The 22079-nt window shown below is 36.0% G+C and overlaps 1 protein-coding gene and 1 non-coding gene across 2 annotated transcripts in view; both read left to right on the forward strand.

The window, feature by feature from the left end:
* Window positions 1-5072: 5072 nt before the first annotated feature.
* Window positions 5073-22079, forward strand: part of LOC133520378 (muscarinic acetylcholine receptor gar-2) — a 40376-nt gene continuing 23369 nt past the window's right edge. Inside the window, exon 1 of the mRNA XM_061854760.1 lies at window positions 5073-5419. The gene's annotated coding sequence lies outside the window, so the exon portion shown is untranslated. The remainder of the gene's footprint in view (window positions 5420-22079) is intronic.
* Trnad-guc (transfer RNA aspartic acid (anticodon GUC)) lies at window positions 21073-21145 on the forward strand. The gene has a single exon. It is a non-coding gene; the product is annotated as a tRNA-Asp (tRNA).

The following is a 22079-nucleotide window of genomic DNA, read 5'->3' on the forward strand; positions in this document are numbered from 1 at the left end:
GAGGGATATGAAATCCCTAAGAGACATTTGACGTGTATTTATATATTAGAAATTTGCATATTAGTTAAGGAACGAACTGACATTTTTACCAAAAAAATGGACCTAAAAAATAATATAAGATCACAATATAATTATGATGTATGTACAGTTAGATCTTCTAGTTTTATACTTAGCAAGAGCTCTTGTCTCCGGAATTAAGATTTTTACAAAACAAAACTTATAAATTTGTTGTTTTTTTGTCAAAACAGTAAAAGTACAATTTTCAAAATGGTGGCTTTATAGTGTTAACATCGAATAATTGCACCAAAGCATACGGGGCTTGTAGTCACTAATTCGCCAGTTCATTGAAGTAAGCTACCAACACGTTTTCCAAGAAAGACTGGACGTTTTTGCTGATTTTCCATTGAATGAAAGTTTCATATGCCGCCAATTATTTTTCACCCGATTTTGATGGTAAAAGGCTATCGTTCTCGGCTCTTGCCTCTATTAGTATTACTGGCAGCGTCAATTTTATGTGACATTTTCGTCAATATAAAAACTACAAACGTGCAAAACTATTCCAATTTATGACAAATACGGAAAATGGCTGGCGCGTTATTTTTTTTTTAAGCACGATTCCAATGCGCGCGCAAGGCAAAGGCGCGAACGAAATCGACAAACAGCCAATTAAAAAAATGTAAAAAGCTAATATTTTCGTATTTCTATTCGACGGATGGAGATCAAATCGATAAAATGTTATGTTTGTTCATTAATGTATTAATTTACGAGATAATTTAATCTAAAAAAGATGTTTGGTGTGATAAAACCTCTTTGAACTAACATTTGAAACCTAATAAATGCTTTAAAAAATGTTTTACTCGACCAAATTCAGAAAGGCTCCGTTTCCATGCATATTAATAGCAATCAGTTACCAAGTCAGTCGGATAATATAACGAAAAAGCACGAGTGTTATAATATACTGAAAAAGCACGCGTGTTTAATATCTAAGATTATGAGCCAAAAATCGGTGGAATAAAAACGTCGTTTTGAGCAATTGTGTTGAAAATAAATTAATAATTATTAATTATAATTTTAGGACGCTAAGCCAACGGAGTAAGTAAGTACATAAAAGTTCCCACGAACGTTCCTTCTATTTGTCCTTACGTAGGTTCGCTTCTCTTATTGACCTAGCTCAAAGTAAATATTCCGTTTTATACATTATTATTTTTATTTGGCTTGCGAAGGGCAGCTTTGCGTTACTGCTTTACAACACTTATATCTTGCCCCACAACTTTCCGGTGGACGTTTATCATTCAACACAACTGACGCACCGGAAAATAACTTTATGATTGAAGCCTTGGGGCTGCATTCTTGGGCGGTTAAATTGTATGAATTTATGGCTACCGACAGTCTCGCTCTTGCAGTTAAGTAACCAAATATGTAAGAATGGAATGCAAGATAACCGTCAAATAATGAAATAAAATAAAAAGAGCTTTATTCCATTCCTGTTGTCAGATGTCAAATACTAGATTATTAAGTAAATTTTTAGTTATTTGGATTAAAAACATGTGAAAATCTCCTCCATGTTTTTGCGTCCTGTGCGGTCTGCAGCTAGTCTGCACCACGTTTTTCCTGCAACCTATGCAAGATCGTCTCTCCAATGTTTCTTAGGTGGTCCTCGTTTACGTTTGCACCCCATGGGATGCCAGTTTGTAACCTTTTTTGACCATCTATCGTCTATGTTTCTATGAAGGTGCCTTGCCCATCGCCATTTTAGTTATATAATTTGTTCAATAACGTCTCTAGCTTTCCAATACTTATTTTACCAAATAAATGGACAGTGACAGCGCCCAAGAAAAAGGAATTAGTGCAAAAGAAAAAGGAAGTAGTGCTAACAATAGAAAGAAGAAACAGCTTACTTCGGCCATATCTACAGAAATAGTAAATAAGACATATTGAGAAAAATTATAGAAGGTAAAATAGAAAGTAAAAGAGGTAAAGGAAGACCTAGAACAACATGGAGTAAGAATATTAGGGATTGGACCGGTACCAAGAACGCCGTCACTCTTTCAAGAACGGCAAAGATTAGAGAAAACTTTCGCATGATGATCGCCGACATCCGATAGGATATGGCACCATAAGAAGAAGAAGACAGCGCCCGCCTCAAGGTCGCAGCAGTAACGCAGCAACAGTAACGCTGACGCAATTGGCATCTGAATGTAATAAAAAGGAGAATCCCGGAGAATTGAGAATACCTATATTCTTTCAAAATGTTGAAACTCGTTTAGATTAAACGATTTTTATAAATAAATCTAGGCAAATATGGACTGGACCAACTTTTTAATAAGGCAACCTCTCACTAACTGAGATCTACCTAGATTTTATATAAAATAAGCATTCATTTGATACGTATATCATACGATTAAATAACAAACAAAAGAAAGGAAAAAAAATACTGTCCGTACGCAATTTTACTACGCAACTTATTTGCAAAGTGTCAATGTTAATATTATCTATCATTTATTTTTTGTCACAAATAAATAACAGATGAGGGTAGACATTCCTTTTAACTGAGATTATTCTAAAAATCAATTCAATACAAATACAACAATTGACTGTTTCGCAATTGTGCCATGGCTAACGACCGCAAAGTACTGTGGGGGATAAATTGAAAAACTTCAGGCAATTGACGATCATTTCAGCGGCTGGGTCAAACACAAAACTGTATTCACGTCTTTCCTGTAGACATATCCCAAAGTTAAGGGCTTCAAAGATTAATTTTCTTATTTAATATGTATACTGAATAAGTATGATAAAATGATTACCTACATGCCCACAAACTGTTAACTAACTATTATCCACAGGAGAGAAAACTGTAGGGCTAAGATGGTCGGCTCTTTATCATTTGTCACTACGCCTGTCACGTTCTAACAAGTATGTAAGTGCGAAAGTGACGGGCATAGTGACAAGTGATAAAGACCGAACCATATTGCCACCTCTGTACAGTTCTGTACCCCTAGTGTAAATTTATTCGATAGCGAAACGTGACGTACGCGTTTGCGTTAAGTCTCATTTTCTATGGGATTTTGAGTTTCCAAAACGTTCCGCTTGGCGCGCTGTTTCTAAAGCCCATACAAAATGAGACTTAACGCAAACGCGTACGTCACGTCACGCTATCGAATGAATTTACACTAGGGTCTCTGATGAACACACAAGTATACTCACGTCATACAGTCGCGTCTAAAATGTCACCCTATTTAAGAATTATTTCGCTTAAAATTTGTTTTTTTCCTCACAATTTGTTCGGGTCAAAATCAGATCCATGAAGCGCCTGCGCAAATATTATAGCAAAGCGCCACAGAGGTCAATCTCCTCTCGTATTAATTTAAGATATTGTCAAAATTTGCATGTCACTTTACTTATTCCAGCAGTGGTATCATGGTCGCATTTTTATCACTTGTCATGTCATGCGTCACTTTCGCACTTAAATACTTGTTAGAACGTGACAGGCATGGTGACAAATGATAAAGAGCCGACCATCTTAGCCCTACTATAGGGCTAAGATGGCCGGATCTTTATGATTTGTCACCATGCCTGTCACGTTCTAACAAGTATGTAAGCGCGAAAGTGACGGGTATAATGACAGGTGATAAAAATGGAACCATGATGCCACCGCTGTACCACAAGACAGATTACACGTCTCATTTAAGAGGCTGTCAACACCCAATGTCCTTGAAATTGATGTTACTTAAACAGTTTTTCAAGAAAGACTATTTGTTTTAGTCAAGTAAGAAAAATATATGTTCATATTAATTATATTTCAAAGACCGTGGTTGTACTCGATACACGATTGAACGAAATCGGCTCGATAGAAAATAATTGCAAAGATTGGTCTTAAAATCACAATTAAACGGTTTTATGTCTTTATTGTTTTGACTTATGGGTCTGCAATTAAAATCACAATTTCAAAACATTTATATCTGAACCGTGGTTGAGTAAAATATTACACTAATAATCCACTTTTTTTTATTTAAATATTTTTCTTATTATTCCCTTGCCCAGGCCCAGTAACATGCGACAGTGCTATCTCATTTACTCCGATACAAATAGACAGTGTGCGCGCTTTAGGTATTGACGGCCTCTTAATAATTTTGGAGTTTTTCTGCTATAAGCCCGTCAGACACTTGAACACAAGTGCAAAGAAAAACATCATTACAAGAATTACGAACTCGATTTCAAACTGTAAATTAACACTAGTTCATAAATTCTTGTTTACCGCCCTTAATACACAATGTACTATTACAGTACAAATGGTGCTGCTTTACTGCACTAGTGCGCAAATTAGCATATTACGTTACTGTGTCAAACATTTAAAGGGCCATATGTACTATAAAACCTTGTACGATACATGTGCGAATAGATAATTCGCAACTCGTGTCGATTTAAAACACTCCCTTCGGTCGTGTTTTAATTTATCGCCGCTCGTTTCAAATTTCCTATTTTTCGCACTTGTAATGTACTACTCTATGCATCTCGCTCATTTTGAGTTAAAGTTTTACCTTTTCATAATCTAACATTTACTTATGTCGAAACCAGTATTGTGAATAAATCGTGTGTTGCGTTTTTTAAGTTATGTTTTTATCCAAATAATATTAGTTAATGTATTACATTATTATTTACAACATTTCCATCCTCACCACTTAGATGGTTGGCAGTCCTCAACTTTGTCTCCAGAAACTTTCTGCCTCGCACAGCTAAACTGTGGAATGAACTGTTGCCTGCGGTATTTCCGGACCGATACGACCTTCGAACCTTCAAGAAAAGAGCGTACTCCCATCTTAAAGACCGGCGACGCACTTACAACCCCTCTGGTGTTGCAGGTGTCCATGGGCGGCGGTAATCGCTTACCATCAGGTGATCAGTCTACTCGTTTGCCTCCTGTATCATAAAAAAAATACAAAAGTAATTAGACTAATTAGTTCGATTCGATATTACAAAAGTAATGAACTAATTAGTTCGTAACAAAAAGGGTTATCTGTTTTATTTGCGCTAATTCTTCACTAGCGCAAAAAAAAAAACAGAAAACCCTTTACCGAGAAGTATCAGAAGGCTTAAAAATCTAAAACAAAATCCGATCGTCCATTTTAGCCGAGTGAAGCGAGCATCGTAGCCTGTTGCGCCGTAGCGGCGTAGCGCCGTAACGAGCGTAGCCAGTTGCCAAGCGTGAGTCTTTCCGCCCGCCCGCTACGCCGCTCTTGCCTACTTTCGTACTCTAAATTTAAATTTTCGAAAAGTGCTTTTGTTCTTTCGTTGGTGTTGGTTTTTTTCGTTAGTGCGATACGATTTTTTTGCAAATGTATGTTTTTGGAACTTTGGTTGATAGTGTTTAGTTTTTAATGAATTAATTATGAACTGATTTGGAAGTTTTCCTGATTAATGGGTAAGTTTGTTACGGTTTTTTATTATTATTAAGATAGGTTGAAAAGGATTACTGTGAAATGTGAGAATATAGTCATTTTGTATTTATTTTTACAATAATTGCATACCATTCGAAAACATTGAAAAAGTACAACTTTTTTACTAAACACAAAAAACTTTCAAAACTCCTACTTTTTAAGGAACTTTCAACTTCAACTTCAACTTCAACTTCAAAATTTTATTTGCTAAAAATGCACGTACATAATAGATGTTATTGTCAGACATAATCAATGTTGGTATCAGCGCATTCAGCCAGAAGGCATGCAAATCATAGCATATAGAACATATTTACAAAATATTTACAAATTTACAAAGAAACTTAAAACTAAAATTAAAACATGTCAAAACAAAACTAAAACGAAAATACGGCTATCTCTGGTTATTTTTGGTAGATTTAAAAAGCTAGCAAGAAAAAAAAAAAATACACTTTAACGATTAAATTTATATGCAACAACAATAGATTAAAAAAAATAAAAAAACAAATTAACCACAAATATTACATAAAATAAAAGTGAATAAGGTTACGTGTTTTTTTATTTATAAAACACGTTAAAATAATGTGTTTCTTTTTGTATATTTTAATAAATGAGTATGGAAAATACCCGGGAAGAATTTAACAATGGAAATGTGGTTTTTACTACTTTTTAACTCAATCTCAATTTCTCTGAAAGTATACCGTTACGATTTAGACTGAACATATATATTTTTTTTAATATTTTAATTTGTTTTATTTCAAGTAAAAACTCTATGAGGAATGCACCGTTAAAATCTCTCGCAATGCTCACGGGCACCTTGTAGTTAAATTATAATTCAACTGACTGATTGTCGTGTTTTTTTTCTATCAAGCTAACCTTTTGGTTGGAGTTTGCATATACAAGGTGAAATTGTTATGTTTGAACATACGCTGAGAGATGAATGTGTAGGTCATACTGAACAATTTATCAGGGGCCAATCCCGATATAGCAAAAAAAAACTGCCGTCGCATATATTTTGGTGAATCATGTGTCAAAGTTTTCTATGGAACCGCTAATTTTTTTCGCGATTTCGGGGTTAGCCCCATAGTAAAAGTTATTCATTATAACCCACATATTCACCCCTCAGCGTATGGTCAAACAACAATTTTACCCTGTATAGTCTAGTCATGTCATTTTTTTCTTGACTGAAACTTGCGAAAATTCAACATTAAAACTACATTTTTGTGTTAGCTTATCTTAAGTACAAAGGGGACAGCCGTTTCTCCATATCAACGTAGTCCCTATTTTTTTTCTCTGTATATTGACATTATAGAAAATATTTCTGTATAACTTGATGTTTATTATATAGCATAGCTATGCTACGTTTTACTTCTTTCGATTTTTTTATTATTGTAAAAACTAGGAGCGAAGAACATATTTCATAGAAATTTTTAAATGCTCCTAACTCTTATCTTCTTCTTCTTCTTAGCCCTTTTACAATCTTTGAGATGTAGACCTCCTTCAATTTTTGCCATTCTGGTCTGTTTTGCGCTCTATGTACCCATTTCGATCCAGCTGTTCTCTTCATATCGTCATACCAACGCATTTTTGGCTTCCCAGCTGGGCGCGACTCTCCCCAAGGTCTACTCTACCAGCCTCTTGCACCACGAGGCGTCTTTTCGGGCCACATGCCCAGCCCACTCCCACTTCAGTTCTGCCATTCGCCTGGTTACATCAGTGACTTTACTGTGTTCTCGAAGCCACTTGTTTGTTTTCCTGTCCGTAAGTGAGATTCCTAGCATTCTTCTTTCCATCGCTCTTTTGGTCACTTGTAATCTGTGCAAGATCTGTGAAAGACCCAGGTTTCCGCTCCGTAAGTAAGTACAGGTAGGACACACTGGTCAAATATGCGAGCCTTTTGCAGTGCTGTGAGGTTCATTTCAAAAGCGAATTTCAAGTTGGAGTTTGCTGCCCATGCTAGTCTTTGCCGTCGCGATATCTCATTGTCCTGTTTTTCCTTACTCACGACAATCTCTTGTCCCAGATATACATACTTACGGACTCTTTCAACCTAACCTAATTCTTATAATTATTAAAAATCGAAAAATAACAAACGAAGCCATAACTGTGGTTGATATACAACAAATTGTGCCCAAATATTTTCAATAATGTTAAAATCCAGAGAGGAAAATGAGGACTACGTTTATACGAAAACGTGATTTCGCGCGAGTCCTCAACTTTTGTCTTACTTAAGAAGAAATTGAAACTTCGAATGAACTCCAACTCTATAACCAGTTGTCTAGAGTTGACAGGCCAATTCAAACGTATACTGATATCAGGTACAGTTATCGTGCATTTCGCTCGTACTTGTAAGTACAAGTATTGGCACGGGCGAGACGCACGATATCGATAACGAAAAAAAAAAACAAATAATATAATAGTGAGTCTACTAAACAAGTTCAAAATAGTGAAAAATAGACATATTAAGGTAGAAGTACTAGTGCTCGACGCTGCACTAGTCACCGACATGGGCACTTTATTTCATGGAAATATAGGTTAAATTTGAACAACGAAGATTTTTCTGTATTCGAACTTAATCCTTGTCACTTTGACATAAAGTGCCCATGTCGAGGACTAGTGCAACGTCGAGCACTAGTACTTCTACCTTACTACTAAAAATAGGTTACCTCATTGAATTTGGAATGATCTATTAGATAAATGTATTCAAATTGTTTATTAGCACAAAAAAAATTCAAAAGTTGTTGCCAAAAGAGGCGGAAAAAAGAAGACATTTCCTTTTTCGCATTAATATTTAAGACATCTGAATAGAATATTATTAAGAGGAGGAAATTTTCAATAAAACAGTCTTCACTTGCAGAACTGTATCTTCATTATTTGTACTTTGTATTCAACGTTGAACATAGCTTGAGTTGACTAGTACGTTCAAATTGACTAGACAATCAAAAAGGCCGTGCAAAGTGGTGGAGAAACAATTAAACAGCGGACTTTGAGCTTCAGGGCCAATTTTTGAATTTCGATCGCTCGATTTCGTGGTCCTGTTTTAATAATATTTGATGACCGGTCTGGCCTAGTGGGTAGTGACCCTGCCTATGAAACCGATGGTCCCGGGTTATAATCCCGGTAAAGGAATTTATTTGTGTGATTAACACAGATATTTGTTCGTAAGCCATGGGTATTTTCTATGTATATACGTATGTATATCGTCGTCTAGTACCCATACTAGACACAAGTTTTGCTTAGTTTGGGCTAGGTCGATCTGTGTAAGCTGGGGACAAGCTTAAAAAAAAAAAATATCATACTACTTCCACTATCAGGCATTTCAATTCTACTAGTAGAATTGAAAACGAGTGGTCAATACCACTAGAGCCAGACCATTATAAGCCCGTACTGTGTTATTTTAAACGGTAAATTGACGACGTTTACTTAACACTTGCAAAAGCTAGACTATAAAAATCGTTGCCAACTTAGCTTGGTCTGACACTAGACTCCCAATTTCTTTGGCTCGTATTAAAACAAAATAGGATTTCGCCGTGTTGGACAGATTTTCGAGTGATGAAATCGAGCGCTTGAAATTCAAAAATCGGCCCCCAAATCCCATAGTTCTAAGCTCAAAAGTCTTGTATTATGGGTACTAGACGACAATATTCAGGCTTAGTATATATATATATAAGGTACGACCAAATAACCGTGATAAACATTCAAATATATGCCCTTACTTAGTCTTGCACCCGGGACCTCCTGCTTAGTAGGCAAGGTCACTACCAACAAGGCTAGGTGACCATTAGTATACACAAATAACAACTTGTACCTACCTACAAAATGAAAAATAAAATCTCAATAAAAGTTTCTGATAGACTGAACTTTCTGTTAGTTCGAAATTAAACTGAACAAAAACATTAAATTCGCTGAGCACTATTCATTATTAAAGTTATATATTTGTTGAGAAATTCGGCCTGATTCGGACTTTAAGTTACTTACGTCGTATATTAGGTCTAGATACGATACGAATCGGATAGTAACGTTTTTGTTTTTGGTTGTTCTTTTTTTTAATACTACTTCCGCGGCAAACAAGCATACGGCCCGCCTGATCAGTCTCGGTACCCTATGTACGCCTTCAACTCTAGATGAATTACATGTGCGTTGCCGACTCTAACACGACGCACCCTCGTTGATCTCTGGCAACCTTTCTCGCCGGCAGGAACTCAACACTATGAGTAAGGTCTAGTGTTATTTGGCTGCGGTTTTCTGTAAGGTGAAGGTACTTTCCCAGTTGGGCTGCTCTAGATCTGGAATCACATCCGCTGTGCTGTGCCTACACATAGCGAGATGACATTCTGTACCCCTAGTGTAAATATTTTCGACAGCGAAACGTGACGTACGCGTTTGCGTTAAGTGTCATTTTGTATGAGATTTTTGACTTTCCAAAACGTCCCGCTTGGCGCGCTGTTCAAAAACCCATACAAAATGAGACTTAACGCAAACGCGTACGTCACGTTTCGCTATCGACTAAATTTACACTAGGGGTACAGAATGCCCACACCTCTTTTTTATTGTATTGCTAATAAACAAAAAACACAACTGTTACAAAACTTCGCCAAACTGTGAAACGGTTGGCGAATGAATTACACCCAATTTATACTTACGTTTACAGAGAGTAAACCTAATTAATATACCCAAGCACTATGAAAACAGGTCACTTTGTGTGGATATTTCCTTACCAAGTGACTTATCTTAACTGTATATCTTAAGTGCATACTGATTATTAAACTAAATATAACTAAAATATCAAACTTTTTTTTTTTAAATATCATTTTTTTTTTGATGAGAAATCTTAATAAATAAAAATACATTTACAATTACGAAGAACGTTACTGGGAAAATGGTAATTTTCCTGGTTATTTACTCATTGCAAATAATTCCTGGAAGGGAAATTTCCAGCTGTGCATATTCTCGGTAAATCTTGTAGTTCTAGATTCCGAGCCATGTCCATGAACCAAGAATATTAAATATTAGCATCTCACAATTTTGTGAGGGCTCTAGTGGCATCCCTAATAGTTCTATAGATCTAGGTGGGTTTTTCTCATAGTTCTACTCAGTAAGCATCATAATCAGATTTAACTTATCAGAATTAACATAAGTGTATATAGGTGGTACGTTTAAATACATTTAGGTCACTATGTTTTATCCACCAATGCAGATATACAAATTCAATGACATGCCTAAAATATAACATGCTACATGCATACTTTGATATTAATAAAAATAATATTCTTACAAACATCATAACCAAACTTGCAAAAAACTCTCAGCCGTTTCGTCTCTACGGCCTCAAAATAGCGTTAAAATACAAGGTAGTAATATTTCTAGACGATATTTAATGAATGGTAGTCAATATATATATGAGAGACGTAAATTAAAAATCAATTTTAAGTATTTTTAATTAACACTAATTTTGAGCCATCATCTCAGCACCACCAGCATCTCAGTTCTAGATAGCCAGCTCACTAGTGCACTGGAATACACGCAGTTATATCTTCTAGAACGAAATCTGACAGACTATGACCGGAAGTATTATTATTATTGTAGTTGTGGGCCTTTGAATGCCACGTCGACCAGGCATTGGTCTATTGTGACAGCCCTTTAAAGTTCATTACTGATGCCCGTTGAATCCGACCGGAAGTAGTCAAAGTAGTCTAATTATCGAGTTATTTTAATGCAGGTTGATACCCAGCATCTCACCATGGAACGTATGTAGCTTGTGCAGAAGTTGTTGTTTCCTCTCCTCTCACACTTTTGTATTCATTGGAATTGTAGTTTTTATTTTTATAAGGGCCACTTTCACCATCTCACTAACCCGGGGCAGTTAAACCATTAGGCCAGTGTTGAATTGTACTGGTAACCATGGTAACTCCAGGTTTAACCGGTTAACCCCGGATTAGTGATTGGTGCTAGTGGCTCTAGCAGTGATTGAAGTTACAATCAAACTTCCAATGAATTCAATCATTTTGATGAAGTGGGAGGAAATTCAGAAAGTGAAATATTCGATATCCATATTAAATTATTATTATTTGCTAGCTTGCTGTGTCCCACTGCTGGGAAAAGGCCTCCCTCTCTTTCTTCCATGCGTGTTGGTCTATGGCAATATTAGGCCAATCTTTCCGAAAGATATCAAGATCGTTCTGCCACCTTCTTCGAGGTCTGCCGTGACGCCGCACTATGTTTGACACCAAACATTAAATTAAGTATACTAAATTATTCATATATGTATCATATTATACCCCAATTAATAAACAAAAAATCCAACACGACAGTAAAATTAATTAAATCCAACTTCATATATTCATAACTTCAACTTCGAAACAGTTCTAAATGAGCTCGCGCCCGCAATCAACATTTCTGCAATGGCACCGTTTCAAAGTAAATCTTAACGATCTTAGAATTAGCTTTGTATGCAAATGTAAGCACGTGTTTGAATAAAATTATGAATACTATCAGGTTCCTACGTGTAACGTGGCTGTTGTTAATTAAAGTGGGCTGGAAACACCTCCGTAAACTTTAACTTGGTAAACACGACATGAGAGTTCAATTTCTTCTTGTTTCTTTTGAAACCACTTGCGCAATTAGACGTTGGTACGTTCAAGGAATTTAATTTCAGTAACATTTTGTACCTTGACACCGTGACAATAGTATGAGGTCCCTAGAATATTACTGTAGTACTTTATGCAACGAGGTCTTTAGATGCAAGACAGCCGCGGGCTGCAGTGTTTAACACATTGAGTGCCGGGAACCCGTTCGGCGGGTTCTCTGTTCTATTCGTAGTCGCTTTCCTCTACAAAGTGGGAAAACGCTGGGATCGGCTATGAGCGTATCGCTACGAAAACGTTGGCAGCGCATGTGTTAAAGTCTTGAGTTTGCAATATTTTCACCCCCGGAGTTACACACAATGTTTTTCGTCATACTTGCTAAGTAAAAACTAAATTTAAAGCGAAATATTTCTTAAATACTATCATTCGTCCGCTATTTTGTCATTCTTTGACAGATTAGGCATTGAAGGCACACACCTATCAGGCATTCAGCCACGATTGAAAATTCTGTAAAAATATTTTAAACGGCCATTAAATTAATCAAATTTATTATTTTATAATCTAAAAAAAAAAAATTACAAACATCAGTATTTTAAAAGTAAAGCTCATTTATACTGGTTCGTATGTTTTTTTTTCACTATCCATAACTCCCGTAGGAACAATACATGCCTTTGTCCTTCAGTATAACTGCATGAAATAAGATCTTTTTCGAGCAAGTGTGATGAAAAATTCTTTAACTGTTATGTCTTTTTGCGACCAAGAATCTGACGCCACCTTCGAATGTGAAAAAAATAAATGAATACTACTTGTTTTTTTGCGATTTCGCTATTATTCATGCGACTTAAGGCCAGTTGCATCAATCACATTTAGCAGATGGATTAACGTCACTCGCCAGTGAACTATGGAACCAGGGCTCGGAACCGGTTTATTTTTAAATCCCGAAATAGCCCAATATTTTTAATTATTTTATACTCTTTACGTAGGACTGGATCATGTATTTAGGTAACAACTTCGCATTATTAGATAGTCCCATTAAAAATGAAATAATAAACCAAAAAACGAAAAAGAACGTAATAATACCGGTATTTTTTGTATGAAGAAAAAAACCGGTTCCCAGCCTTGTATGGAACTTCCCATAAAATGAAATTTATGGAATGCTTTAACGGAACAGATGGTTTGGTGCAACTGGCCTTTAGACCCGTAAAACAATTTCTTGCATATTTTATAGAACACGAAAATTAAAAAAAATATATTAACCACCTACTCCCCTGTCATTGATATTACGAGTATACTGTGATTATTATCCTTCAATATACAGGTGGATATAATTGCTGTATTATGTGAGTGCTAATTAAAAGCGAAAAAACAGATTATTCATCTCCAAAACCCGCCACATACTCTGACAATAGGGTTGTTTCCATCTACAAATCTTAGGGCAGAATTGTATCCCAATAAATTCTTTTGGATTATAAGAACATGTTAAACTACTTTTAGGGGACCTGTAATGACCATATATATGTAAATATTGAATTTAAAATATCTTTTGGTACACGTCACGTGACCGAACTCGAAACGTCATTGAAGATTCTGATGACGTCACAACTCTCGGATTGACACTGTTGACAGTTAGGCTATAAATAACAAATGAAAAATATCAGTTGACAGCTCGTATCTTCTACGTGTGTATGTAGTTATGTGTCAAACCGTAAACTGTGACGTCACACAATTTTCAAAGAGCGTTTTGGCGCGAAAGCATGTGTCAAAATATATTTTGCTAATTTAACATATTTAAAGTTTAAAGCCGTTTTTAGTATAAAAGTTGGATTTTAGGGCAACTTTTTGTTAATATAGAACGTAATACAAGCGTTTCAAAAAATTGGAAACAACCCTATAGAATAAAAAATAAAATAAAATATGTTTTATTGGAATAAAGCAAGCACATAATAATTGTTAGTATTCCTGACTACTGAGCTAGAGAAAAACCTGTGTCACAGAAGAGAGACTCCGCTCCCAGACAAAAAAAAAACTATATATAAAATAGGAAATATTATGGCTTATTAACTACATAAACATTGTTAATTTTTAATTTGAAAGTAATTAACTTTAAGCTTTAACTTGTTTTAATGCAAAAATACAATGCCATTCTTACGGCCCGTCTGATGGTAAGCAGTCACCCTAGCCTATGGACGCCTGTAACTCCAGAGGTGTTACATGCGCGTTGCCGACCCTTTAAAAATCTGTACACTCCTTTTTTTAAGAACCTCATACTGTAGACCCTCGGGAGAACCTCAGCATGTAGCTCATACCACAACCGGAGCGTGCGCGGGAGGAAGTTCCTCTTAAACCGCACAGTGCGCGACCATTTAGGTTCTAGGGTGTGAGGATGAACCCCTGCCGACGGCGAGCGGTGCGGAAGATTCTTTTACTTATTCTTTTTTATTCCAATTATCGCAATCTGAATTTTGATATGTGTTCTAAATCAAAAATACGCAAAACTTTGCCGATTAAACAACTCGATGATCGCTAAGCTAACATTGGCCTATGAATTCATCTTGATCGTATTTCAGTTATGAAGTTGGATTTGACTCGTGGGAGTTTACCGAAGCTACCGAACTTTACCGAAGTTTATCGAATCTTGTGCAAGACGGTTACTCGATATCGGGGTTTAACTTGAAGTTTGAGTATACGGGATAAACTGTGACGGGACGATAGGAACTGCAGTACGTCTATGATATTTTGTATTTCATCCAACATCATGAGAAAAAAATACATATACGACCGGTTTGGCCTAGTGGGTAGTGACCCTGCCTACGAAGCTGATGGTCCCGGGTTCAAATCCTGGTAAGGGCATTTATTCGTGTGATGAGCATGGATATTTGTTCCTGAGTCATGGGTGTTTTCTATGTATTTAAGTATTTATAAATATTTATATATTATACATATCGTTGTCTAAGTACCCTCAACACAAGGGACTTAGTCAATTTGTGTAATAATGTCGTATAATATTTTATTTATTTATATACATATAATCATGCCTGTTTCCCGGTAGGGTAAGCATCAGAGACCACGGATTTCAATTTGCTGCTGATCTTATCCTGACATACCTCTTTCACTTCCATCACTTTCATGACATTCCTCATACACGCTCGCCGGTTTAGGGTGCACTTGACCTGGCCTTTCTTCAGAATTTCTCCGATTTGATCAGAGAAAGTCCGCCGAGGTCTACCGCCGGTGTCACGTTATCACGTGACGTGTGTTAAAAGATATTTTAAATTCAATATTTACAAAAATATGCTTATTAGAGGTCCACTAAATATAGTTTAACATGTTCTTATAATCCATAAGAATATTGGGATACTATTCTGCCCTAAGATTTGTAGATGGAAACAACCCTATTCATTTGTCTGTAAAACACGCGTAGATACAATGTTGGAACATATTAATTTAGAATCACCATGGTCTTGCTATTAGGCGTACAAACAGTCAAACTTATTAACTAGGTACTTACTCCTACTTAATACATAAGTCATGTAACACAATACGTTTACATATAAGTTAACAAAAGCGGTTTCATAATTAATGTTACACGATGATGTTAAAATGTGTCACAGTACTCTTGAATGTAGTAGTAGGATTTTTTTGATAAAAAGTCGTACAAAATTTCCTTAAAATGTTTTCGATTATTACAATCTAAGATACATTTTGGGAGTTTATTATATAATCTGGGTGCCATTCCAAATACACTTTTGGAAAGTAAGGCTGTTTAGAATGGTTTTGCGTATATTTCTCCTTGATATCTAATGCTATTAAATTTTGTATATTGACCTATGTTAAATTTTACATGTATAGCTACTTCATGAAAAGGCAAGGCAAAGTTAATATTAGATGTTTTGTGTACAGGGGTTTACGTGACTCTAATGATTTTTCATAACACAGGGAGAGTAGAGACCACAGAAAGGTTAGAATGGAAGAGGCCTTTGTCACCAGGCAAACGGGAACACAAAAAGTTTGTGGCAAAAATTTCATTTTATATACAGCGTATCGAAACGAAAATTATAGTTAAGTTGGGAGCCCGTACATGGAAAGTACGCAATTATAGTTTGGTATACAAACTCTTAATTCAACCATTACAGTCCACGAGTAGAAAAACACATTATAACCTAAAATATACTATTAACACACACAAAATATGCCAAACACCCCCCGCGCCCATCCCGACGCAAAAGAGCCCATCACGCTCGCCAAGTTGAACGGTGTTGGACAACCTCTGCTTCAGTAGCGACCCGGAGCGAGGGTCATGACTACTCTCCCACAAGCATCTGCCCATTGCCCCAATAAATGCCCACCTATAACCTACCTACCTATATATGCAATAAATGACCTAGTTAGCTAAGTTGACCTAAGAGGCTAATTATATTGTAATACAACAATTCTCAGAATTCATTTGAGCCTCAACCGTCTGATAGGTATGTAATTAGAAATCAAATTGATTGGCAGTCATGCTGCATGCCAATTATGATCTTGTGTATGTATTGGAAATAGGGCTTCAGTGGATCATTGATATGTACGAGATGAGACAAAGTGATCTGATCCACATTAATTAATTAACAAATAACTCACATGTGCCGGTGTGCTCAATAAAGCGAGGCGATACTTTACTCCGAGGCAAAGACTGCTACTATATACATCGCAAGTCAGACCCCACATGAAATACTGCTGTTACCTTTGGGCAGGAGCACCTGGATGCCAGCTTGGACCCTTCGACTCAGTCCAAATGCGCGCTGTACGAATTGTCGACGATCCCAAACTCACAAGCGGCATTGAACCTTCAAGCCTAAGGAGAGACAGCCTCCCTGTGTGTTCTACCGCTTGTACAATGGGCTGTGCTCTGAAACATTGTTTGACATGATGCCAACGGCCACTTTCTATCACCGCACCGTCGACGGGGTGTTCATCTTCATACCCTAAATGGTCGGCCACTGTGCGGTTTAAGAGGAATTTTCTCCCGCGGACGCTCCAGCTGTGGAATGAGCTCCCTGCCAGTTATCCCGAGGGTTCTTCAAAAAAGGAGTGTACAGGTTTTTAAAGGGGTGGCAACGCGCATGCAACACCTCTGGAGTTGCAGGCGTTCATAGGGTGACTGCTTACCATCAGGCGGGCCGTATGCTTGTTTGCCACCGACGTGGTATAAAAAAACACGACGTGTTCTTAAATTATATAAAATTATTTCATAAGTCTTTTATTAAATTTTGTCTTTTCTAATAAACTTCAAAGTCGAAATAAATGATAGAAACAACCAATCAACGAATTAGATTTGACTGACATTTACAAATAATGTCTTAAGATAAAAAAAAAATAGATACTTGACTTTGACATTAATTTATTTACAAATAATTGCGATAAATACATGTAATAACATTTTTAAAAATCTATTCAATAGCCAGTATAGCTAAAATAGGCCCTAGTAAAGCATTTTAAGAGTTAAATGAGCTTGCTAATGCTATTTTTCTATTGAAGAAATACTTATTATTTTTTTGTCAATCCTAATTAGTACCCATAGAAATTGCCAACTGAGTTATTCGCGTCCACTCTGAATAACATTAAAACATTAGCTCACCTAAATATAGCAAGAAATAAAAACTGCACAAATGTCTAGTCTCTTGAAAAAGTAATCCTTCTCAATTATATAAATGACTTGCGCTAATGGCCAGACAATGATTAAGGAGGAACGAAGAAAATTTAATTTTCATTTGGCGCCATTTTTAGAAAATGAGCGCTGCGGGATGATTGCTTTCTGGTTCCTTTCGGCTTTGTATTTTAAAATTAACCTAAAAATTAAGATGATGTAAAGAAGTATTATATCTTTTTTATAACATCTTAATTTTTAGGTTAATTAAGATATAGTATAATTGATATTAAATGTATATTATATGTATATTTACAATTTGGTAAAGAATCTAATATATAAAGATATAAATAAATAATTTATTTTAGCCCAAGTTGATCCATAGCGATGTTAGTGGAACAATAGAAAAAATAAAAATAAAATAATATAAAAAATAAAAACGGAATATATTAAGTACACGTTATAATACTATGATATCAACTAACCAATAACATTTATTATACAGATTTATTAAAACCAAAAACAGACTTAAATAATAACAAACTTAGAATAAAATGTAACCTAAAATTAAAACTACCTACAAAACTAAAATTAAAACAAAAAAAAAACATAACATGGGTGACCTAGCTCAAACTGTTTATATTAAGCTAGATCACCCAGGGTCGATCCCTGCAGAAGGGTTCCCATAAGGCTGGCTGCATTCCCCCTTAGGATCGCTATTTGATTTAGGAACAGAAAAACTATGATCAAATAGCCTAGCCGGTATGTGATGCGAAGGAATGAAAGTCGTATAAAGCAAAAGGAATCAGGAATGAATGTGGAGGGGTATGCTCAACGGAAAAGGTGGATGGACGTTGTGAGAGATGATATGACAAGAAAGCTATTGAATGATAAGATGACCAACGAAAGAGAGGTATGGAGGAAAAATACATGCGTACCGACTCCAAGTGTTGGGAAAAGGGCTAGCGGCGATTAAACATTTGATTTTGTGAGATCTATATAACTATTTCGGCATAGTTGTATCAACTCGGAGTAACTGACTATGACTAACAATAACCTTGCAAATTATCATGTTAGTTTAAAATCGTATAAAAGCGAAAAATGTAGTCAAATTTATGGGTTATTCCATAAATATTTAAACATATTTGAAGATAAACCCAAAGTTGTATTTATTACAACAACAATCTTGGAAAGCTTATTTTATCTTCGGGAAGTTTCTAAAGTAAATCAAACTTTTATGGAGTAACTCGTTAAATACCTTCAACGTGATTGGTAAACCGTATTTAGGGCTGGCCTTAAGTTTCTATAAATTTTTCTTTGTCACAAGTTTTTGGCCTAGTGGTGATCCGTTTAAGGGCATATTCGGTATAATTTTCTAATTAGCAATAAGTAGTTTTTTTTTCACACGTATATTTTTTTATCTTCTATGGAACAGGTCGTCCGAGTCGTCCAACCCTCTTATATCACGTATAATAAATTTAAACATTTTGAACCTTTAAAGTGTTCGTGGTCAATGGAAGACAAAAAAAAATCACCCGTGTCAAGAAATTACCCATATACAAAAATAATGATACAAAAACTATAGATTTTCATCTCTCTGAATCTTACAATTTGAGGTCAAAACAAGTATAGCTAGCTATACGCAAAGATTTGTCCGCCGGTCATGTCTCAGTTCTGATCCGCGACTACGCCACACACGGCGACTAACATCAGTCGTGATCCGGATTTAACTAGTAACGGTTGCCTACAACAATCTCTCTTTCGAAACAAAAACTAGCTGTGATATGTGGCGGTTTTATGTCTCGAAGAAAGGAAACAAGCTAACGTTCAATTTGGTCGATGAATTTACATTTTTCGACCAATTGATCGTTAGCTTTTTGTTTAAGATCCTTGTTCAGATACAATTTCTTGTCCTTGAGCTTCCATAAACATGGCAAAGACCTATAAAGCTCTCTAAAACTTGTCTTAAACACTTTGTTGTCACTCCATTTTAAAGGAGCGCGTGCGCACTGCCGTGCCGGAGCATTAGAGCGCAACTGAGGTGCGATATCCGTTGGACACATCCGTTACTACGCACACACCGAAGTCAGCTCTTGGATCTGTTTGCCCCATGTCCGATCCGTTAGGCTAATCATATGGACGCAGGCGATGCAGTTCCACGCAGCATAGGGCAGAGCCTTACTCTTGAGCATGGACAGTGGACAGACATCCGGCAGACAAATCTGAGTCTATTTCTCGCCATACATTGACAGATGTGTCCGCCAGACTTTCAGACAGATCTGACGGACAGTGCGTGTAACTATGGTTAACTTATAAATTGTAACGACAAAATGAGCTGTGAATAAGAACGAATTAATACCTATTATTTCCAAGCCATCTCCACGAAATATAATCCCAAGTGTCGAATCGAGTAACGAGTCTCATAATCGTGAAACTTGGAAAGTTCCTCGATTGCATAATCACGTTTCTTGGCGTAACTAACAGCCAATTACGTCGCCTCACTTCGTTACAACTTCGCAAATTATTTATTCCGACTGAATATTGATGGAAACTTCAATCGAATTTTACTGACACTTGGCGGTAAAGATTACTTATTTACGAGTACTACCTGTAGATACAGCATAGCAAAAATACAATCATTCATTCATTAGTTCATTATTTTCTTTCTTTCATTCATTCATTCGTTCTGTTGCTTTGCGAGATAGATACCTCGAAGCATAAAGTCAACTTTTAAGAGGGGTTGAATGTAAAATTATTGTGGTTGTTATATTGATTTTTACACGTTTAATCAAGGACTAATGCCATAAAAAATTACACATAAACTAAAATATACAGGGTGGCACTAAATACATTTACAAATATTTTTAGGATATTGTTTTTAAACACAAATACGTAAAAATTATAATTATAATCATGTAACTAAAAAATAAGCATCTTTAAAATATCTCACTTTTGTGAAAATTATCAAAAATATGCAGCAGTAAAAAAAAATGTACGAACGTACGAACAGAATAGATACGGACGTATGTTTTTTTTTTATATACTACGTCGGTGACAAACAAGCATACAGCCTGCCTGGTGGTAAGCAGTCTCCGTAGCCTATGGCCTGAATGACTATGGCTATGACACCTGAAACCCCAGAGGAGTTACATGCGCGTTGCCGACCCTAAAACTCCGCACCCTCGTTGAGCTCTGGCAACCTTACTCACCGGCAGGAATACAACACTAAGAGAATACTCTTAATGTTGTATTCCTGCTATGCAATTAATACATTATTATTTATTTTCAACGCAGCTACAGAGCATTTGACTGCTGGATCTAAAAGCTATCGCTACTTATCCGTCAAGTAGACAATAGTGTACAGCTTAGTATAAATTTAAAAGTGAAAAAAAAAAAACTGCCTATCACCATCATCGCTAGCTATGGTAAGGTCTTGGTGGCTCAGTTGGCAGAGCGCTGGAGTGTCCATCTAGAGGCCGTGAGTTCAAGTCTCACCCAAGGCAGTATTTATTCCAATTTTAAAGGGTCTAGCAGGATAAGCTAACAAGAGTGGCCCCCTCGAGGGATTTGGATATACTTTACGGCAAGGATCGGAAACCGGTATTTTTTGTGTGGGAACGAAAACGGTATTTTTTCGTTCTTTGTTAATTATTTCATTTCTAATTGGGCAATCTAATAATACGAAATCGTTATCTAAAAACACAACCGAGTCCTATATTTGGAGTATAAAATAAACCGAAATATATGTTTATTTCAAAGTTTTTCCAAAAAACCGGTTCCGATCCCTGCTTTAAGGTGGCGCCTTCGATTTTCTTTTGTTTCAGAGTTATTTACAATAATGTAAAAAAATCAAGGTGATTTTTAAACTTTTATATTACCTTAACTAAGCATGCGAGTGGAAGCAAATAAATTCAGAATTGAGGAGGATAGAATGGGGTTAATAATCCAAATTTTTACAGACCTTCGTCTTTCATCTTAATATGAAAAAAAAAATTTATTTCACTTCCTTTTTTTGCCACTTCTTGCGGTGGCACAACTACCACAAAAAATACCTGACAATCCACAACTGCCAACTACCTACCTAAACATTTTTTTTAATATCTTGGTGCGTCATGGAAAAAAAAAATAAACGTTCCTAATTATCAAATTAGGAACGTTTATTTTATTTTTGACACTATCAAGTGTACAGTACAGTGTATTGTTGTTTGAAAAATGCGCTCTTGTACGGAATTTACCACAGACGGATTTAGCCGCATTGACTTGACTTTGGCATTTTAATAATTCTATAAATAAACAATGGTAGATAGTATAGCATTTGATGTACCTATGCTGTATTGTTAGACATTCTGAGTACCAATACGGTGGCTAATAATTTATCATTTAATAATGCGTTTTGAATACAACTGGAAACCAGACAGCTTGCCAATGACATCGTCA

This window comes from Cydia pomonella, chromosome 8, assembly GCF_033807575.1.
Source record: "Cydia pomonella isolate Wapato2018A chromosome 8, ilCydPomo1, whole genome shotgun sequence".
Taxonomy (NCBI): Eukaryota; Metazoa; Arthropoda; class Insecta; order Lepidoptera; family Tortricidae; genus Cydia; species Cydia pomonella.